Raw genomic sequence first — 22,649 nt, 5'->3', positions numbered from 1 at the left:
TTTGCGTTTTTCCTATACTTAACATTGAGGCAGAAACGCATCCGAAATCCAAAAAATGCCTCACCCAGGCATTTTTCGTTTCTGCAAAACGCCTGCCGCTCTGGTGTGCACCACCCCATTGAGATACATTGACCAAGCAGATCCGCAGCCGCAAGCGGATCTGAAAACGCCCAAAAAGCCGCTCGGTGTGCACCAGCCCTAAATGCTGGGCATTGAGAGACAGACGTGTGAGTCTTCTGCACAAAAATGATACTGAAATCCAATATATTTGAATTTACCAAGTCTGTGAGTGTAGACAGAGAACATAAAAGGTCCAAGCAAAGAGCTGCAACAGCAGTCATGGAGGAAGTTATTATGGGAGTTTTACTACTTACTACATCTTTATCTAGAGTAATAGCCATCACTCTCTGCCCTGTCCTGACAGGAAATACATCTCTCCAAAGAGGAATGAGGCAAGTTTTTTCTTTGTTAAAAATGGTTAATTTGGAGCTCCTGTCAAGTTTTTATTTGTCTATCATTTCTTGTCACCATTACCACCAAGGCTCACATAAAAGCAATAGGCATCCATACACCTGCAGAGTTCCCAGAAACAAGGCAGAAAAAAGTCCCCATAGTGGGAATACAGATAGGAGTGAAAACAAACCCAAAACGATTCCATTCTATTTAAAAAGGGAGCTTTTTTAGCCTTAAAATGAACCAGAGGGGAAATACTTAGGGGAAGCCTCTGGACCCTCCTTCCCACACTATCCTCTGGACCAATGCGGCTGCCCAGGACGCGTACATCAAAAAAGGGCGTCGGGAAAAAAGGGCGCGTGGTGTAAACGATAAGCAGTATTATCGTTTATAGAAATATTGTGTAGAATTTCGTTTACAAATAGTGTTTTAAGAAATTATAAATCATTAAATAATGTGTATGAGATCGGCAATTCTTAAAACGTTAATCTTCCCTGTTTCTAAACTGAAACTTATATTTACGTTTATTAAAAACCCTCCCTGTACCTAACCCTAACCCCTAGACCCCCTGTTGGTGCGTAAACCTAAGACCCCCCTGTTGGTGCGTAAACCTAAGACCCCCCTGGTGGTGCCTAAACCTAAGGCCCCCCTGGTGGTGCCTAAACCTAAGACCCCCCTGTTGGTGCCTAAACCTAAGACCCCCCTGTTGGTGCGTAAACCTAAGACCCCCCTGTTGGTGCCTAAACCTAAGACAACCCTGGTGGTGCCTAAACATAAGACCCCCCCCCTGCTGGTGCCTAAACCTAAGACCCCCTATGGATAATAATGTTTTACAAACATTAATAAATAAAAAATGTAAATAAAAAAATGTAAATAATTTTTTTGGGTGGATAATAATGTTTTAGAAATGTTTTAGAAATAGTGATTTAGTATCTTTATAAACGTTATTCGTCACGGGCTCATTTTGTAAAGTTAAATCATCAAAAACATAGTGTTAAAACCTTAAAAATCTCCGGGCGCCGTTTGTAAAACGTTAATAATCTCCTTTTTTTCCCTGTTCGGCGCCCATTAAACGATATTTATAATGGGAGTGAATGGGGCGCCCTTTTTGTCCACTTGTCTCATGCGCCCAAATCTCCTGCTTCCGCCCAGGACCCTCCTGCACATCTCCACCACGCTCTACTTCATGTAGAAGTGGCCCTGCTGCACCTGCATGAGCACGGCTGCACCTGTCCAGAGATAGCCATGCTCGTGCAGGCCCTGTACGGCTGTGCTTATGCTTGAAGTGGAGCACGGCCGTATGCTTAAAATCCGACGAGCCTGTACAGTATCCAAAGGTTCACCTCGGGTTCACCTCGGGTACACTTTAAATACTGTACTGTCCGGTCCAAAAGTACTACACAGATAATATTCCGTAGCAAGTTCTTAACAGTGTTCCAGATTCAGTGGCAGCAACAGGGCAAATACTTTATCAAAAAACGGAACTTTCACTTTCACTATTAATTATTACATTACACAGTAGTTCTGCAACACTGATTAGATTTGGACCTGGTGTGATGCACTTATAATTTATCTTCTTTGGCCTATTCTGTACTTGCACTTTCATTTATACAAGAGAATTTTAATGACATTATTCTCAATATTCAGCCTAGCTTTGACAGTGTTACAAAGCCTAATTACCAGCTGCGTGTAAAGAAAAGCATGTTTGATCAAAAAGTAAGATCCCTTGTAAGCAACCTCAGTGAATCACCTGCAAGAACTGTGTTTTGTCACTCCCTATCAGTTTATCTTTAGACAGTGTATGGCACTCCGCAAGTTAGCAACGTCCCAGCAATTTTTTCCCAACCCATATAATGTAGACTGATTTCACAAGGGATTGCTTTGGCAAGCTTATGTGGTTGCTGCAATAATTGTTAAAGTAAGAAACTCTATATTTACATAGATGTAAATTATAATTATTCATTCATATAGTGCTGACAAATTCTGCAGAGCTGTGTAGAGTTCTAATTCATATCACTAACTAACTCTCAGAGAAGTTCACAATCTAATCCCTACCAGCATAGTCTAATGTCCTTCCCATAATCTAAGGCCAGTTTGGGGGGTAGCCTGTTAACAAATCAGCGTGTTTTGGAGGTTGTGGGGGAAAAACAAAGTGCCCGGAGGAAACCCACACAAACACACTCAAACTTCAAGCAGATTGAAGTCTGAGACTTGCAAGGCAAGCTTGTTAAACACCCTGATAAATCGTTCTAGCAGAACTGGAAATGCATAGGTGGGCAGGGCATCGCACCTATACACGCTGCACGCTGTCCACGTGGCCTGGTGTTTGATGTGACCACTTTGGAAGTGGGTTATGCATGGATTGACAGTTTGCTGGACCCTGAGACCTGCATTATGGAACTTGCTAAGTGTCTCTGCATAATCCCTGACAATTGAAGCGAAGCAGTAGGGGGAATGTACATGTTTATGGTGCATGAGCCAGCTTTAGCTTAGCTATTATGCCGCACAGCATTACTACATTGGCATGGCTTGCACTTTGCCTCTTTGCCCCACATTTTAATGTGTTGTATTGTCTAGTACTATCTTCATAGATCATTGTTGATGTTTGTTTTAAACACATATGCACCATGCCATCATTGTAAATAAATATTAGTGCCTGTTTTTACGTAGAGGCGATTATGTCAGCTCAATCAATAAGTGAGTTCAGAGGTGTGTGTCTTGCTCAATAAATCACAAACGCAAGTTTGAAGCCTGTGGAGTGCCTTTTTCTATAGTGGTGAAGTGAGTTCAGAGGCCCTGGATACCTGAAGGATTTGTTGCTACTGCATTACCCCTCCCTCAACCTCATTTCAGTGGGATCTAATAACTTGGTCACCCACAGAGTGCACTGGCTGGCTGCCATTTTTGCATAGATCCTTTGCAGACATCTTTCCTCCCTTACTCTCCATGAGTCCCCCTCCTGTTACCCCCTGCAGAGCTGTAGCAGTAGTGCAGCATGTAATTAACTCACCTGATCACTCGCTCCATGCCATCTGTCCCCCTCCAGCAGCCGTCTTCTTTCTTCTTCCTGTTTCCCTGCAAGACGCGTAATTTCGCGGGTCATGCAGAGATTGGGCGGCCAGTGAGGAGACGGCTGCCAGTGGGGACACATTGCATGGAGTGAGCGATCGGGTGAGTTTATTACACACTGCACCTCTGCTTCAGATCGTCAGGAGGGCACAGCACCTATATCTGACTACCTGTACTGGAGGCACCTATACCTGGCTACTTATACTGGTTGTACCTATACCTGGCTACTGGTTGCATCTATTCCTGGCTACCTATATTGGCTGCACCTATACCTGGCTACCTGTACTGGCTGGCTGCACCTATTCCAGGCTACCTATTCTGGCTGCACTTAAATCTGGCTACCTATACTGAAAGCACCTATTCCAGGCTACCTATACTGGCTGCACCTATATCAGGCTTCCTGTACTGTCGGCACCTATACCTAACCTGACTACCTATACATACTGTATCTTATATTATTGGATTCAGCAGAATCAGGGCTTTTGCAAAGAGTAACATTTTTGTCAGTATATGTACTTTTTCTTTGGGAAAAAACAAAAAAATATTTTATTTTTTATTTCACTTTTTTATTTTTTTATTTTTTACATATTTCATTCCAGATATTTTTTTAACAAATTTCTCCAGAAAAAGTATGAAACTTTGTTGCAGTGTTCAAGCCCAATTCATTACAGAAAAAATATATAATATGTCCTATTTTATGTAGTAAACCTAATGATTGCAAAATGTCTAAAAACTGCTTGGCAGTACACATTTGTGTTTAACCTCTTGACGACCAGCTAACGCCGATTGGCGTAAACTGGTCGTCTGCAAGTTTCCATGGAAACGCCTTTCCATGTCCGTTCACGGAGGCTGTCTCCGTGAACAGCCGGAGAGCCGCCGATCGCGGCTCGCCGGCAAAATGTAAACACGCAGGGAAGAAATCCCCGCTGTTTACATCATACATGCAGATCGGCGATGATCGCCGTCATTTGATAGGCTGAAGCCTATCCTACAATGCGCCATTGTATCCATCCTGCACAGCTCAGAGGGGAAGGGAGAGGGAGGGAGAGGGACGGAGCGCTGAAAACGCTGCGGAGGGGGGCTGTGAAGAGCCCCCGCAAAGCGCAGAGAGACGGCGGCGATCAGACCCCCCCAGCAGGACATTCCCCTAGTGGGGAAAAAAGGGGGTAAGTCTGATCGCCCTGGCTAAAACCTGATCTGTGCTGCGGGCTGGAGAGCCTACGCAGCACAGATCATTCCCAAAAGCCCTGGTCGGCAAGTGGTGAAGACAAATCAGCTGGCAGGGAAAGGTCTAAATGAGATCCACTGCATAATCATTCTTGACTGGACTACCAGACAGAAACAAAGTTAAATTATCACTGGGTTGCCTATACATACTATTTATTTTTGAGTGGAAAGTGGCAAGACTATCTGACAGGTGTAGAAGTCTCATTGAAGTCTATTCACTAGTGAGTAGTACATTTGAGTGCCCAGACAGTGTATGTAGATTTTACTGAATGTTACTAAAACTATGTCAAGGGCATTATGTAGTTTGCGCGAAGCACATTATACACACATGTGTGCTGCTTGTGTAACTTACATTTTACAAACAGTGTAACCAGGGGCGTAACTAGAAATCCCTGGGCCCCCCTGCAAAAAAAAAAGTTTGGCAGATCAGCGGGGAGGGGGGACATTCCTCCCCCCCCCTCCCTCACCTCGGTCTCTCCTATTAGCGCTCGCCCTCCTGCAATCATTACACAGGAAGTAACATGAAGCACTTACTGATGGGAACCTCCAACGCAATGGAGGTATGTATCCAGCCAGCCACCGCAACCCGCTGCCACTAATGATTGCAGGAGGGGGCGCACTAAGAGGAAAGACCGAGGTGAGGGAGGGGGGGGGATTGTCCCCCCTCCCCGCTGATCTGCCACACTCTCCTTTTATGTTGCGACCCCTCCTGCCCCCAAAAAGGCCCTGAGCATTCCCTATTGTTATGCCCCTGAGTGTAACGCACACTACATAAGCAATGCATGTGTCGGGTGTAGTGTGTGTATAACACAAGTTATACAAATTGCTTAAGTGTGTAGCTCTCTGTAAAATTGACATGTGCTGTCTGTGCATACAAATTTTAATCACCATTTGTGAATAAACCTCATTGGACCTAATGCATGAACCTATGGTAAAATTATCATGCATTGCCTACACACAGCAATATTACCAGTACTAACACCAGCAGAGTACCAAACATTGCGCAATTAGTGTGACCCACAGTACATGAGTAGCGTGATCATTGCTGTGATAAAACACGTTAAACAAGGTACCCAAGTAATGCGGCTAAGGCCCGGCTCACACTTGCATTGGAATTGCAAATTAATCCATGAAAACGGAACTGATCACCGGTCGATCGGATCTGTTTTCACTCCGTTGCCACTCCATTTCCATTCCGCTGCTGCCGTTCAGCTGCCCCACATCCCCACCAGACCCCACCCCCAAAGTGTATTTTTCTATTTATAATGGTCTTGTTTTCTCATTGCCCCTAATGCAGCACTAAAGCTTATGTTTCCCTTCTGCTGGGCTCATCGGTCTGGAAAATTTGGTGCTGCAAGAAACTTGCGTTCCATTCAGCGCATCGCGCGGAACGGATCCGTTTGAACCCACGTATGTGGATCCATAGGTTAACATTGGATCCATTAGAATCTGTTAGGATCCGTTCCGGGAATGGAACTTTTTTTAAAGCGTGAACGGGGCCTAATGCTAATTGTGCAACACATAGTACTCTGATAGCGTTAGTACCCATACTGTGGGTTCATGCATCAGGCCCATTGAGAGCTAAAGGATTGACTTGTTTGCACCACTTGCCTCTAATGTTTGTGCAATAAAATATTAAGTTAACAGCTACCCTTTTCTTTTTTTCCATGCAGTTTTCATTGTTGTATGATATATTCTGTTGAATGAAATCTCTAAAGCAATGTCTGATTACATTTTGAAACAGAGGGAGAAATCTATTTAGAAAACATCTTTTGATACTGTAGGGTATGGACAGACCATAGAAAAGAAAAATGATTTTCATATAACTTGATTAGGGTTTTCTCCACTCTGTTTACTCTATAGACTTTTGTAAGCTCTAACACAGGGGTCTCAAACTCGCGGCCCGCGGGCCATTTCAGAATCAGAATCAGAATCTTTATTTCGCCAAGTGCGATCAAGTCGTACCCGGAATTGGTTGTGGTTCACATGGCAGTGGCAATAGAGCAAGACAGAAACAAGACATTAACAGATACAAGCAGTACAAAAAAAAAAAAAAACAGACAGGCAGCAACACAGTTTAAATTTTCGATTGGCTCGTAAGCAAGTCTTGAGTCATGAGCCGCCACCCAGGTGTGGGTTTGTGCCACTCTGGTAGTAAAGTAACAGCACTTGCACCTAGAGTCATGAACTTCCTGTAAGTGCACCAGGGTGACAGCTGGGTTATATGTCGGCCACCGGCTAGTGTGCGTCGACCAGGCATATCTCGACTGAGTGGGGCTAGAGCGCCCCTGATGGCCTGGAGTTCAGCAGGATGGCTGCTTGGGGAAAGAAGGTGTCTCTGCGCCTGTTGGTTCTTGGGCGGATAGTCCTGTAGCGTCTGCCCGATGGAAGGAGCTTGAAGAAACGACAGCCTGGGTGGGAAGGGTCCTGGGAAATCCTGTTAGCCCTTGCCCTCATTCTAGAGGTGTAGAGGAGGTCTAGAGGTGGCAGTGAAGAGCCAATAATCCTTTCCGCTGAGCTGATAACTCGTTGGAGCTTGTACTTATCTTTGGCGCTTGCCCTTGCATACCACACGATGATGGCGGAGCAGAGGGTAGCTTCAATAGTGGCAGTGTAAAAGCTGTACAGTAGCTCCTGTGTCATACCAAATTTTTTCAATTGGCGCAGGAAGAATACTCTCTGCTGAGCTTTCTTCTGGATTTTGGAGGTGTTCTGTCCCCACCTAAGGTCGCTAGTTAGGGTTGTGCCCAGGAACCTAACACTAGATACCCTGGAGGCTTCGATCTCGTTGATGAGTACAGGTTGGTGTGTGTGGGGGGGTCTCCTGAAGTCCAAGATCAGTTCCACTGTTTTTGCTGCGTTAAGGACGAGCTTGTTGGCCACGCACCATCCGCAGATTCTCTCGATCTCGCTGCGATAATTGTGTTCCCCCTCCCTGCCAATGAGCCCGATGATGGTCGTGTCGTCCGCAAATTTGATGACTTTTACGGAGTCGGCAGAGGAAGTACAGCTGTTGGTGTACAGTGAGAACAGGAGAGGGGATAGAACACACCCCTGCGGTGCTCCTGTGTTGGTAGTGCTCACACTGGAGAAGCAGTTGCCAAGCTTCACCTGTTGCGTCCTGTTTGAGAGGAAGTCCTTTACCCATGCACAGAGTGTGGAATCCACACCGAGATGTGCCAGGTTGTCAGTTAGGATGTTTGGGCAGATCGTATTGAACGCAGAGCTAAAGTCCAGAAAAAGGATCCTGACATAGGAGCCTGGTCTTTCGAGGTGTTCGGTGATGTGCGCCAGGCTGATGTTGATGGCGTCGTCCACGGACCTATTTGCTCTGTATGCAAACTGATGTGGATCGAGGAGGGAGTTGGTGAGATGCTTCAGGTGGGCAAGAACCAGTCGTTCGAAAATCTTCATGACAATGGGGGTGAGGGCCACAGGTCTGAAATTATTGTGTTCTGTGTTGCCCGGCTTTTTTGGGACCGGAATGATTGTGGACCTTTTTAGGCAGGAGGGGACCTTGCCTTCCGTCAGGGATCTATTGAATTGGGAGGTGAGCATGGGGGCCAGTTGGTCCGCGCAGGTTCTCAGGCAAGTTGGTGACACACCGTCCAGGCCGGCTGCTTTCCTAGCATTGAGTCTGCGGAGGTGACGGAGAACATCGGGTTCACGGACCGCTACTGGCACTAGGTCGGCGCGGGCCTTCGGGGGGGGGGGCTTTGTCGAAGGTGCTGGGTCAGAAGGCTGCGTGGAATTGTGCTCGAACCTACAGTAGAACTTATTTAGTTCCTCTGCCAGTGTGGTGCTGGGGGTCGTAAGCTGAGGGGATGGTTTGAAGTTCGTGGCTGCTCTGAGGCCTTTCCACACCTCACGTGGGTTGTTTGACTGGAGGCAGTGCCCCAGCTTGTCAGAGTAGGCCCTTTTTGCAGCACGCAGTTCATGATTGAGGGTGTTCTTTGCCTCCCTAAACTCATCTGGGGTACCGTGTTTGTGCGCTGTCTCCTTGATCTTTCGGAGGTGGCGCAGCTTACTATTGAACCACGGCTTGTTATTTGGGAATATCTTGAAGGACTTTGATGGAACGCACATCTCCTCGCAAAAGCCGATGTAGGAGGTGATGTTCTCTGCCCATTCCTCCAGGGAGGGTGCATCTAGGACTGACCAGTCGGTGCAGTCGAAGCAGGCCTGTAGTTCCAACTTTGCCTTGGCCGTCCACCTTTTGACAGACTTCACAGCAGGCTTTGTAGTTTCAAGTTGCCTTCTGTAGGTGGGGATCAGGTGGATTAGGCTGTGGTCAGAGTTCCCCAGTGCTGCACCTTGAGTGGCCTGGTATGCGTTCTTGAGGGCCGTGTAACAATGATCCAGGGTGTTGCGTTTCCTGGTGGGGCAGGAGATGTGTTGCTTGTAGCGGGGCATCTCCTTTCGCAGATTTGCGCTGTTGAAGTCTCCGAGGATGACGAAGAAAGCCTCTGGGTAGGCAGTTTCCCACTTGAGGATGCTGTCGCTGAGTACACTCAGGGCATTCTTAGTATTTGCATCGGGGGGAATGTAGACCCCAATGAGAACGATGGAGGTGAACTCCCTGGGGGAATACTGTGGCCTGCAGTTGATGGCTATGAGCTCCACATCAGGGGAACAGGTTTTACTGAGGATGGTGGTGTCGGCGCACCAGGTGGTGTTAACGTAGAAGCATATGCCGCCTCCTCTTTTCTTCCCGGAAAGTGTTTGGTCACGGTCTGCGCGAAGGAGCTCGTAGCCTGGGACAGCGATGGAGTTGTCAGGAACACAGTCGTTCAACCAGGTCTCAGTAAAGCAAAGAACCGGGGTGCAGCTGCTGATCGAGGGCTTGTTGCCAAGCAGTAGGAGCAGTTCGTCGACCTTGTTAGGGAGTGAGCACACGTTCCCCAGCAGGATAGCAGGGATGGGAGAGCGTAGGCCTTTCCTCTTGAGTCTCACGCGGACTCCCGCTCTTCTCCCTCTGTGGCACCGTTTGCTGTGGGGGAGTTCAGTGGCGCTGACCAGGTGTATGATGTGGGCGCTGACTACCTTCCACAGGGGAGAGTCTGAAGGGGGGTGCCCGGCAAGGGAGGGATCCTTGGTGAGGGGGTCCCATTTTAGGAGCTCCACTCTGGACAGCATGGCCATGTGCAGCTTTTACCGGGGAGGTGCTAGCTAAGCCTGAGAGCTATGGCTGGGAGAACATGATGCAAAATACAGCCCAGGGGTGCCCCAGAAGACATGTGACCAAAACCAGACAGGGGTGCCCCGAACAAATCCAACTATACAGGGATACAGTTCTAATGCAGTTCAGATCGGTTAAGCACAGCACAGGAATACAGTTCTAATGCAGTTCAGCACAGCACAACACAGGGGTACAGATCTAAGCAGTTCAGCACAGCACAGGGATGCCCCCATGGAACAGCAGTTCGGCTGGGGTAGCAAGGTAGAGCTGGGATGAGCAGGTAAAAGCAGAACAGTCCGACAGCACAGGGGTGCCTAAGATGCAGTGCAGCACAGGGACACAAGTTCAGAGCAGTTCAACACAGCGTAGGGACGCACAGGGATGCATTCAGCTGGAGATGAGCACGCAGTGTATATAATCCTCACCCTGTATCGCCGCGTCCTTTGGTCCTTCGGTTGAGGGTCAGTGGTGATGGAGAAGCAGTGGTGATGACCAGCAGTGGGACCAGGAGAAGTGTGGTGGAGGTCGGGAGGCACAACAGCAGTCCATCGGGCAGTGCAGCACTAGCAGCAGATCAGCCAGCACGTGGTGTGATGAAGCAGGCCTCAGCAGCGATCGACACCTGGAGGAGCAGCGTGGCGGTGAGCACGGCCGCATTTGCAATACAATACAATATTTTGTGGCCCTCGCTGGCAAAAGCTTCCTTATAGTTCGCTTCAGTGCTCCCAAGTAATCCGCCACATCCCCCCTGCTAAACGAGGGCTGCAGAGAGCCCAAATCGCCCGGGGGCAATCCGCCGGAATTTCCTGGAAGGGGCAGAGCTTTCAGCTTCAGCTCTGCCCCTCCTGACGTCAATCGCCGCATAGATTGCCGCCTCTCCCCGCCCCTCTCTGTGAAGGAAGAGTGAGAGGGGCGGGCAGAGGCGGCGATGCGCCGCGATTGTGAAATTCCTTATGCGGCCCAGCCTCATCCTGACTTTGCCTCCTGCGGCCCCCCAGGTAAATTGAGTTTGAGACCCCTGCTCTAACATGTACAGAAAACAGATGTACCTGTCTTACAGCTCAATGTGAATAGATTTTTACAATACATTAATGGAGAAAGAAGGAATACAGTGTACATCAATTTTAAGATGGAAGTTAAATAAGCTGTACACAGTGAATTATGTTTATGCTGTAGATTACGTTTTTAATCACATTTCACTTCTGTCATGCTTAGGGCCAAGCGCAGGAAATGCAGTGTTTTATTTTTGTTGTTGTTTTTTTAGATTGATTGAATGTAGTCTAAACCTGCGAGTGTGGCGTTAGTCTGTAGCTCTATAGTCCTCAGTAGAGACAAGCAAAAATTCTCCTATTGTGAAAATTTACTCCAAACCCAGGATGAGGTTTGAATTTAGCTAATCCCAAAGCCTCTAGTAGACAATTGCTTAAAGTGAACCTGAAATCTTGCACAGGACAAAAGGAAAACATACAGAAATTCTCCCTGTATGTATTTAGAGAGTTTAGCCTGTTTAATTCCCCCTCATTTGTGTCTAATCAAAGTTCTAATTTGATCTCTCCCCCGTGTCACATGACTGCCACGGCAGAGATGACAGATAAGCTCATTGGAAAGCACAGGATGTTAACAATATATCTGCTTCCGTGAATCGGGAAGGAGAAACCATGCAGATTTTTTTTAGGATTTGTATCAGCTGTAACAAAGAAATGTTTTTGTTTAAAGGTTATTATGCTGTTGCTTATCTTTTAGAGCAAAGAGGACATTGTGAGTTCAGGTCCGTTTTAAAGGAAGCCTGAGATGGTAGATAGTGCAGCATTTATGCTTACCTGGGGCTTCCTCCAGTCCTATGTGGTTCATTGACTCCCGCGCCATCATCCTTGTCCGCTCTGATATCCCTTGGTCACCCCCGTAGTTTGGACAGTCCTGGCCAATCGTGCTTTTCTGGGCATTCGTGGCCGGTTGCGTGCATTGTATTCTACATGGTAGCGCGATATAGGAACGTTGCAGCCCGGGCCACACATGCAATGAACATGACTGCAACTGGCCAAAATTACCTAAGGTTTCCGGGGAACAGAGCGAACTGGAGAACTCAACCACTGCCCAGGACCCTCTTGAATTTTGCATCCACACTCCCCACAGAGCACAAGTGCTAAAGTGGCCTGCTTATTCTCTGCCTCTAATACTTTTAGTCATAGTCCTTCAGGTGGGTGATTCAGAAACTACTGATGCTTGAAAGATCAACAGGATCCCAGGCAACTGGTATTGTTTAAAAGGAAGCAGGGGCGGCGCCAGGGGGGTGCTTGGGGGTGCTCGAGCACCCCCTAGAATTGTCCAAGCACCCCCAAAGCACCCCCTGAAGTGAACTGACTTCAGGCGTCTAAAAGACGCCAAGTCAGTTCACACAGCGGCAGCCCGGAGCAGCAGGCAGGGCTACGGTAAGATGGCCGCCCGAAGCCCTGTTCTGCAGACTTCGAGTCTGCAGTGCATGGCTTCGGGCGGCCATTTTCCCATAGCCCTGCTCTCAGCATGCAGGCAGGAAGTCTCGTGACGTCGGGAAGGAAGAGGATCGTGGGCGCGCGGGCGCTGCGCGCCACAAGGAGGTCGGGACAGGAGGTTGGGACTCGGGAAAGAAGATCTTATGGCTGTAGGTGAGTAAATGGGTTTTTCTTTTCTTTTTCAGGTGGTGCTGATTGTGGTAAAAACTGCTCAGGAAGGATTGTGCATATTGGGGTCATATCTGCTACGGATTGTGCATATTTGGGTCATATCTGCTACGGATTGTGCATATTGGGGTCATATCTGCTACGGATTGTGCATATTGGGGTCATTTCTGCTACCGATTGTGCATATTGGGGTCATATCTGCTACGGTTTGTGCATATTGGGGTCATATCTGCTACCGATTGTGCATATCGGGGTCATATCTGCTACCGATTGTGCATATTGGGGTCATTTTTGCTACCGATTGTGCATATTGGGGTCATTTCTGCTAACGATTGTGCATATTGGGGTCATTTCTGTTACCGATTGTGCATATTGGGGTCATTTTTGCTACCGATTGTGCATATTGGGGTCATTTCTGCTACCGATTGTGCATATTGGGGGTAATTTCTGATACCGATTGTTCATATTAGGGTCATATCTGCTACCGATTGTGCATATTGGGGGTCATTTCTGCTACCGATTGTGCATATTGGGGGTCATTTCTGCTACCGATTGTGCATAATGGGGTCATATCTGCTACCGATTATTCATATTGAGGTCATATCTGCTACCGATTGTGCATATTGTGGTCATATCTGCTACCGATTGTGCATATTGGGGCCATATCTGCTACAGATTGTGCATATTGGGGCCATATCTGTTACCGATTGTGCATATTGGGGCCATATCTGCTACCGATTGTGCATATTGGGGTCATATCTGCTACCGATTGTGCATATTGGGGGTCATTTCTGCTACCGATTGTTCATATTGGGGTCATATCTGCTACCGATTGTGCATATTGGGGGTCATTTCTGCTACCGATTGTGCATATTGGGGGTCATTTCTGCTACCGATTGTGCATATTGGGGTCATATCTGCTACCGATTATTCATATTGGGGTCATATCTGCTACCGATTGTGCATATTGGGGTCATATCTGCTACCGATTGTGCATATTGGTGCCATATCTGCTACCGATTGTGCATATTGGGGCCATATCTGCTACAGATTGTGCATATTGGGGCCATATCTGTTACCGATTGTGCATATTGGGGCCATATCTGCTACCGATTGTGCATATTGGGCTCATATCTGCTACCGATTGTGCATATTGGGCTCATATCTGCTACCGATTGTGCATATTGGGGGCATATCTGCTACCGATTGTGCATATTGGGGGCATATCTGCTACCGATTGTGCATATTGGGGTTATTGAACATGTTTTTTGTTCAAATCTGCTCACATTACGTGTATTTTCTTGAGAAAACCTGCACAATTATGTGAATTTTCTGGGGAAAGGGTCACCAAAACTTGGGCCCTCTGTCTTTGCGTTGCACTTTTAAAGGGAACCCAAGGTGAGAATAATATTGAGGCTGCCATATTTATCTCCTTTTAAGTAATACCAGCTGCCTGGCTGCCGTGTTGGTCCTCTGCCTCTAATTCTTTCAACCATAGACCCTGAACAAGCATGCAGCAGGTCAGGGGTTTCTGACAATATTGTCAGAACTGACAAGATTAGCTGCATGCTTGTTTCTGGTGTAATTCAGTTCACTACTACAGCCAAATAGATCAGCAGGGCTGCCAGGCAACTAGAATTGTTTAAAGAGACTCTGTAACTTTAAAAAGATCCCCTGGGGGGTACTCACCTCGGGTGGGGGAAGCCTCCGGATCCTAATGAGGCTTCCCACGCCGTCCTGCGTCCCATGGGGGTCTCGCTGCAGCCCTCTGAACAGCCGGCGACAGGCCCGACTGTAATTTCAATATTTACCTTTGCTGGCTCCAGTGGGGGCGCTGTGGCTGCATTCGGCTCGGAAATGGACAGGAGACTTGCGCCTGCGCAGTAGAGCGGACCCGACGGCGATCGGGTATTTCCGCCTACTTCGGAACCGACAGCCGTCAGAGCGCCTGCGCAGGAGCCAGGAAGGTAAATACTACGTCACGGCTGTATGGAGGGCTGCAGCGAGACCCCCGAGGGACGCAGGACGGCGTGGCAAGCCTCATTAGGATCCGGAGGCTTCCCCCACCCGAGGTGAGTACCCCCCAGGGGACGTTTTGCCGTTACAGTTCCTCTTTAAAAGGAAATAAATATGGCAGCCACCATATCACTCTTACCCTGGGTTCACTTCAAATTACAGTTAGCCCCGCCCTCATCCGGTCATGACCATGCCCATTTTTTTCGTAGCCACACCCATTTTTGCCGGCCGTCAGCTCCCCCGGAAATTGGTCCAGCACCTGCATAGCACCCCCTAAAAAAATTCCTGGAGCCGCCACTGAAAGGAAGTAAATATGTCAGCCTCCATATCGCTCTCACTGCAGTTGTACTTTACTTTAATCAACTGCCCTCTGCTGACTTTACAGTAGGTTCAATTTCTTGCACTGCCTGGGTTAGGATAACTGCATGTTAGGATATCTGTCTAAAACTTTAAATAACCCTTGAAAATAAGTGTAACTCAAGCTAAATTTACACTGACCCTAATACTGACTTATACTGAACTAATCCATAAAAAGTACCCGAGCAGGGAAAAGAAGCACCTGAGGGGGGAAAAGGCTTTACCCAGGCAAGATCAGGCCAAGTTTTAAGCATTTCCAAAATGTCAGTATGGCATTCATTAACCAGGAACAGATTTTGTACGGCCCACATAGTCCAAGACCTGGGGTGGCTTTTGTACAAGGGCCAGTCAGACATAGAAGAGGAGGGACTACCTATATTTAAAATTGTAGCGCAACACATGGAAGAGGGAAGCTGCTACCCAAGAGAGCTTTACATGAAAGAGGGGGGCTGCTGTGCATGGATGTTACACATGGAAGGGGAGTCACAAGAAAGTGGGCTAAGGTGCAGAAAAATTGTAAATCTGGCCTTGTCCTCAACATTACTTTAGTGATCTGTGACTATTGCTGTGTTTCTACTTGTTGACCCATTTTATCTGACTGTACATTTTCCTCTAGTTTAGTTGCCACAGCTGACCTTCAACGTAGAAGTAATCATACTGAGATTTTAAGCCTGTCAACATCTCTGAAGAAAATGCCACTATACTGGTATGACAGTTTTTGTGGTTTGATACCCTTTTATATTTGCCATAAAAGCATCTTAAATAGGAACTCCAGTGAAAATAATGCAATAAAAATTGCTTAATTTTTACAATAATTATGTATAAATGATTTAGTCAGTGTTTGCTCATTGTAAAATCTTTCCTCTCCCCGATTTACATTCTGACATTTATTGCATGGTGACATTTTTACTGTGGGCAGGTTATGTAGCTGCTGCTAGCTGTTTTGGCTGTTAGAGACAGCTGTAAACAGCTAATTCCTGTCTGTGAACCTTGTTACATTGTAACAAACTGCCAAAAGTACCACGGTCCCAGAGCTTCTTGTGGGAAGGGTTTCAGCACAAAATCAGTCTTACAGCGCCCCCTGATGGTCGGTTTGTGAAAAGCAATATATTTCTCATGTAAAAGGGGGTATCAGCTACTGATTGGGATAAAGTTCAATTCTTGGTTGGAGTTTCTCTTTAAAGTTCAATTAAAATAGCTAAGCTCAAATGCACACATCCTACTTGCCACACATAGTGGTATTACTTTAACCTTTTCGAGACCGGCCACCTACCCCCCCTTAAGGAACAGGCATTTTGCACGGGAAGGGGGTGCGCACGTTTGGGGGGGTCAGGCGGCCGGATCCCGTCTGTGGCTGCCTGGATTTGTGTCCCCCCATGGTGGCCTGGGCCCCCCCTTCTGCCAGCAGCCTTCACTTACCTTCCAGGCTCCAGCGATGAGCCGCACGGAACCCTCTTCTCAAGCCGGCATCTCCGTTCTGTCTGACGATCAGTTCCAGGTCGCGGCTTGATGATGTCATCAAGCCGGGACCCGGCGCTGACGTCAGACGGAGCGGAGATGCCGGCCAGAGCGGAGGGGGGCGCCGATCGTCGCTGGAACGGCAGGGAGGTGAGTGGATCCTCTTTTTTCCCCCCCTGCCGCCGCAGCTGTCAAACTGATCACTACGATCCGACGGCGATCATAGTGATCATGTGATCAGCAGCCATACGCGATGGCTGCTGATCACTCGGGGGAGATGTCGGCTGTCACCCTCCGGGTGCGCACGATCGCGTCGGGAGCGGAAACTGCGGGCCGGCGTAGATCCTACGCCGCATCAGGCTAGAACAGCCACAAGTGCGGCGTAGGATCTCATAGAGGCGGTCCCGAAAAGGATAAAGATGGCCACTAATGATCCAATCCTTTTCATCCAATTTTACCAAATCTATGTAGTATAAGGGTAAATTGAGTGAATATATTGAATGGATAATTAAGGCAGTTATTATATTACATAGAAATGGTAAGATTGCATGACAAAGGTTGGATCATAAGTGGGAACCGAAGCAAGTAAAATGATTTAAAATAAACACATGACGTAGCTGCAAATGAATATTACATACTAACCTCACCACCAGTTCCTCTCAGAAGCTCACTATTTTCTTCTTACAGTGATCTCTTACCAGTTGCTGTCAGTTATATACTGTATCAGCAGCTGTCAGTTACAACTGAATGTGCAAGGTAATGTCCATGTTTCCCTATGGCTCAAGTGGGTGATATTACAGTTTAAAAGTGTGCTGACCAGGAAGCTGTTATGGGGTAATGGCCATTTTTAAAATGGAGGACAGATATTTCCATTGATCACATTGGACAAACAGGACACAGGGGAGGAGAAAGAGATTGAGAAGTAGACTACACAGGATGTAAGTATGACCTGTGTATGGTTATTTTGACTTTTCATTTTCAGTTCAGGTTCTCTTTAAGGGGAGCAGTCACTGCAACGGAAGGAGGGCCTAAAGCTGTAGGGACCCCCAACTACTTACCCTACCCCCAATACAAACACAGAGACAAGGCACAGAATATTTACATTACTCTTTTCTCCTGGCGGACTCAAAGTACTTAAAGAGAACCTGTACTGAGTCAAAATATTTAAAATAAACACATGAGGTAACTTCAAATGAACATTACATAGTTACCTTGCCATCAGTTCCTCTCAGAAGCTCACCATTTTCTTCTGACAATGATCCCTTCCAGTTCTGACAATATTTTGTCAGATCTGAAATATATCAGTTGCTGTCAGTTATTTATCAGTTGCTGTCAGTTATAGCTGAGAGGACAACTGCTGTACCAAGTAATGTCTATGTTTCCCTATGGCTCAAGTTGGTGATGTTACAGTTTAACTGGGTGCCGACCAGAAAGCTGTTATGGGTAATGGCCATTGCAACATGGAGCCACAATTGCTTGGTAAAAATGCAATCACACTCCATAGGCGATTGCGATTTGCCTTTTGTGATCCCAATGTTGAACCAGGCCTAAAGGAAACCAGATGGATCCCAATTATTTATCAGGTGGTCATCGTGTTTCCAGACTTTTCACTTGGGGGTGTAAGAGTGGTACCCATGATGACCACCTATCCCCCTTATCTCTCTTCAAAACCGCCATCCCCAATACCTCTCACACTCCCTTCCCCCAACCCGCACTAAGAGTCTACCTGGTGGGCCGGCTTACAATCCTATTGCAGTGTTCTCCCCAGAATTTTTTTCCAGCCGGGTGGCATGAAAAAGTAGCCGGGTGGGGCACAACCGGGGGAATGCAGGGAGTACATTTGAAATTGGTGCCGGTAGACTTGGGCGCAGGATACAGCGGTATATGGCTGATCCTGCTTCTTGCACAAGTCCGGGCCGTTTTAATTACTATTCCCCCTCCAGGCCGACATGGATAGTGGGGTAATGAAATAATTCGGCTTAAGCCCAATTATTGTGCTTTTTTAAGCAACTTTGGCTCCGTCTTCTGACGGAGCCGACGTTACTCACTGAGCGCCGCTATAGACTGATTGCCATTATAGTCTATGGCGGCGCTGGCTGCGCCCAAATCTAGCTATTTTTTTTGTTGTTTGCGGACTGCGGGGTAGTATGTCATCGCCTGGTCAGCTCGGTCCACCCCACCCATTGTATGGTTGTAGTCCAGGATGACTTGTGGCTTGTCCAGGACTTTCCCTCCTCGCGTTGTGGTGGTGGCAGATGAAGCATCATGGACAGTGCTGAGCGTACACACGTCCTTCTTGTCACGCCAGCGGAGTGCCAACATTTTTCCCTTCTGCCAAGCCACAATGTCCCCAGATTTTAGCTTTTGCTTGGCGAAGGCAGTAGGCATTTCTCGCCGGTTAGGACGAACGGTGCCGTAGGCATCAGTTTTGTTCCTGATGAGTATTTCAAAAAGTTCAGGTGAACTGTAAAAATTATCTGTGATCACACAGTACCCCTTATTCAACAAGGGCTCCACCAAAGATAGCACGGATGAAGTCGCCACCCCGTAGCTGCTGAAAGCAGGGTTAAATTGTGTCCCTTTCCCGGTGTACAGTATGCTGTTCCAGATGTAGCCCGTTGATGCCTCGCATAACATGTAGGACTTCACTCCAAACCGGGCCCTCTTGGACGCGATGTATTGTATCCAGGACAGTCGGCCTTTGTACGCCATCAAGCTTTCATCCACACTTATGTCCCTCTGGGGCACATAAGTGTTGCGGAAGTTTTCCATCACCAGCTGAAAAACTTCCCAGATCTTTTTCAACTTTGGCGCTGGGTGGGTTGACTCATCGAAGGCGGAGTTGTCTGCGAAGTGTAGAAACTTCATGATGAGTCCAAAACTGTACTCCGACATTACCGTGCCAAAGAAGGGGGTAGCGATTATTTTGTTCGTCGACCAGTACCATTTCTGCAGGGGCTTCCCCACCACCCCCTGCAGAATAATTAGTCCAAGGAACAGCCACAAGTCCTCCTTGGTGATAGGCTCCCTCATCCTGCTCCTGGAAAAGGGACCTCGTGGAGCAGCAATTTCTTGCGCGGCGTAGCGGTTCGTCTCCACCACGATTTTATCAATAACAGCGTCACTGAAGAACAGCTGCAGGTAGGCCAGGGGGCAGTGATCACATTCAACCTTCAAGCCGGGCTCTCCAGTAAAAGGGAAACAGGGGGGGCGGTGGTGGGGCCTGAGTGGTGTTGACTGGGCACCAAACACGTGCGTCACTAAACTCCTCCGTGTCGCTGGTGATGGAGTCACTGTCAGAATCAGACGACAGGTTGCCAGGCGCATCACTGTCACTGGAGTCCTCCAGTGACTGCAAATCCGGATGGCTGTCCTCGAACTGCATCAGCGCTTCCGCTGTGAGACGCTTCGAGGATGACGCCATAGCAGGTGACAGGAAAAGAGCGTAGTAATCCAGGCAGAGGTCGGAACACAGAAATCCAATAACAGGCAGAATCAGCAGGCGAAAAACGTAGGTCAAATCCAGGCAGAGGTCGGTACACAGAAATCCAATAACAGGCAGAATCAGAAGGCAAAAAGGGTAGTCAAAAATCCAGGCAGAGGTCGGTACACAAATCGGTAGGAAGATCAGTGTATACAGCACAGCTCACAGCACAGCTCACAGCTCACAACCAAATGGCAACAGTGTATTGGATACACATGAATTTGATTCATGTGAATACAATACAATGCACTTTGCAGCCAATGAATACATTTTTTCAAATTTCCCGCCCCACCCCCATGACGTCACGCCGCCCTCCGCTCCTCTGATTGGCCGCCGGGTCCCCAAGAGAATAACAGGATATGGGGGTCCCGGCGGCCGGACAAACATCGCTGCTGCTGGGGGAGAGAGGCAGGAGTCCCTGGAGAGCGCCGATCGCACAGGGACTCCTGCTTCAAAGGTAAATGTGCCGCCGCCGCCACCGCCGCTCTGATCACATGGCCGCCGGGTCCCTGCAAGATTACCGGGGATATGGGGATCCTGGCGGCCGGACAAACAACGCTGCTGCTGGGGGAGAGAGGCAGGAGTCCCTGGAGAGCGCCGATCGCACAGGGACTCCTGCTTCAAAGGTATATGTGCCGCTGCTGCTGCTCTGGTCACATGGCCGACGGGTCCCCGCAAGATTACCGGGGATATGGGGATCTCGGCGGCCAGATAATTGAAGCAAACTTTGGGGGAGAGGTGTAGGAGTCCCGCTGAGCAGCGCCGATTGGCTCGCGGGACTCCAGTATGCAGGCACAGCAGTTTTTTCTCTGCCCCGACCTGAGCTCGGGCTTACCCATAACAGCTGATTTTTCCTACCCCGAGCTCAGGTCGGGGTTACCGCCAGGAGGGTTAAAGGGACTCAGCTGAAAATAGTAAAAAGATTTTGGGGAGGAAGCCCTAGGTATGTATAAAGCCCCATCTACACAATACGATTCTTTGTACAATTCGATTACGTTTCTATTTATGATCCAATTAAATCCGACATGTCCGATCGGGATTCGATTTGCCATTGTTTTGCAATGGCAAAGCGAATTGAATCGAATCCCGATCGGACATGTCGGATTTAATCGGATCGTAAATAGAATCGTAATCGAATCGCACAAAGAATCTTATAGTGTAGATTGGGCTTAAATCTTTTTACTATTTTCAGCTCTGGTACACTTTAAAGTGAGCAGTGCTTTTTGTTATATTTGCAGCTACAGAAATCCGTCTGACAGTGCAGGTGAAACAGACATCATATAGTTAACACATGTCCAGAGCTATACAGCTATATGTATTGGGCATCGTTAATGGTACCGATCAAACACAATTATTCAGTCAATGGTTTTAGGGTTGATTGCTCTACCAATCATCTGATAAAGTTTTCCTTGCTGTTTGTGGACTCCATCGATTGTTTCCGGCTGAATGCATTTATTCGATCAGGAATCGTGTCGCATGTCCATGTTCTACAGATTACTCTGAGAAGCTACAAATTCACACAGATAAGAACTGTGTTTTTTGTGTGTGTGAAAATGCAAAGTGCAGCATGGTCTGAAAGGACATGCTGGCCTTTGTGATTTCACAGGTTTATGATTGTATCCTTAGGGTTAAAAAGGGTGGGGGAGGGGGAGAATAAACGTCAGGACAGATTTTTTTTTTGTGTGCAAACTGTCTGAGGTCACAGCTAAGCTGCCAGCTACATGCGTTTTGCCTGTATCTGTTCTGATCCGGTTTGTGGTCTTCAGTGCTGCGGTCAGTGAGCTCCGTTCTCCAGGCAGCCAAAACATCCCCTCTCTATGCAACTAGTCCGCAGCTGCCCCATACGTCTTGTGACAGCCGGGGGAGGAGGTGAGTGATTGCCTGCACTCCCCACTCCTCTCTAGTCTTCTAAACACAAGTGCCGTATATTTCACAAAGACGAGCAAGTAATTACGGATACACATTCAGAGGGGAGGGAGGGAGAGAGGCAACTGACCTAACGACGCAGATGTGAGGAGGAAAGGAGGCGCCGAATTACTAAGCCAAACGGCCGTAGTCTGCCCTGCCTTTATAGCTACACAGACACAAGAGTCCCTTCTCTAGTCTGTGACTGACTGCTTGTATCGTTCCTGGAAGAGCACGCTGCAGTCAGATGGTCCCGCCTACCGCCGAGCTGAGCCAATACCTGTACGAGCCTGCTGAAAAGCAGGAGATCTCATACACAGAGGAGAGAGCCCAGCGTGTGACGCAGCCGGGCGGCGGGCTTACCTCACCCGGGCGGCGCGCCCACCTAATTGATCCTGGGGAGAACACTGTTATTGGCCAAAATGTGATTTACTTTTAGCCAATTGGATTAGCCAAAGTACTCTGCCAAAAAAGAATATAATAAACTATCTTAGAGGGAGATCAACTAATTAGGGACCTCTTGTATTAGGCATGTTTATATTCAAAAAGTGTATCGTGCCCATTTTGCCAATAGCAACAGCACGGCCATGAACATGTAATTTGCATTGCCGGCTTTTTGCTAGTGCAATTGGTATTTTCCAGAATTACGATTGTCGGCCTGCATCTTTTATGTTTTGTTTGCGCTTCTGTGCTTTGTAACTTTTTGGTGAGGATTGGTATGGCTGTGGGGAGGAGGAGGCCATAATTAGAAATTGGAGGTATATTTAAATCATTTTAAATATGCTCCTGAGTTCTACACTGCAGGTTGCAACAATTTGTAATCACCAATCAAATTCTCTCAAGG

At 47.7% G+C, this 22,649-nt stretch overlaps 1 protein-coding gene across 13 annotated transcripts in view; it reads left to right on the top strand.

Moving 5' to 3' along the window:
- The window catches only part of ACKR4 (atypical chemokine receptor 4), a 103,199-nt gene that overhangs the window by 21,562 nt on the left and 58,988 nt on the right, over nt 1–22,649 (top strand). For 5 of the 13 annotated variants that reach the window (XM_068236287.1, XM_068236289.1, XM_068236294.1 and 2 more), the window contains exon 2: nt 15,575–15,664. The exons of 6 other annotated variants lie outside the window; for them this stretch is intronic. The gene's annotated coding sequence lies outside the window, so the exon portion shown is untranslated. The remainder of the gene's footprint in view (nt 1–15,574; nt 15,665–22,649) is intronic. 2 more of the 13 variants (XM_068236286.1, XM_068236284.1) reach the window with 1 other exon arrangement.

The sequence above is a fragment of the Hyperolius riggenbachi genome, chromosome 5 (assembly GCF_040937935.1).
Source record: "Hyperolius riggenbachi isolate aHypRig1 chromosome 5, aHypRig1.pri, whole genome shotgun sequence".
NCBI lineage: Eukaryota > Metazoa > Chordata > Amphibia > Anura > Hyperoliidae > Hyperolius > Hyperolius riggenbachi.
Note: the sequence above shows the minus strand (reverse complement) of the source record. Positions and strands in the feature narration are given on the sequence as shown.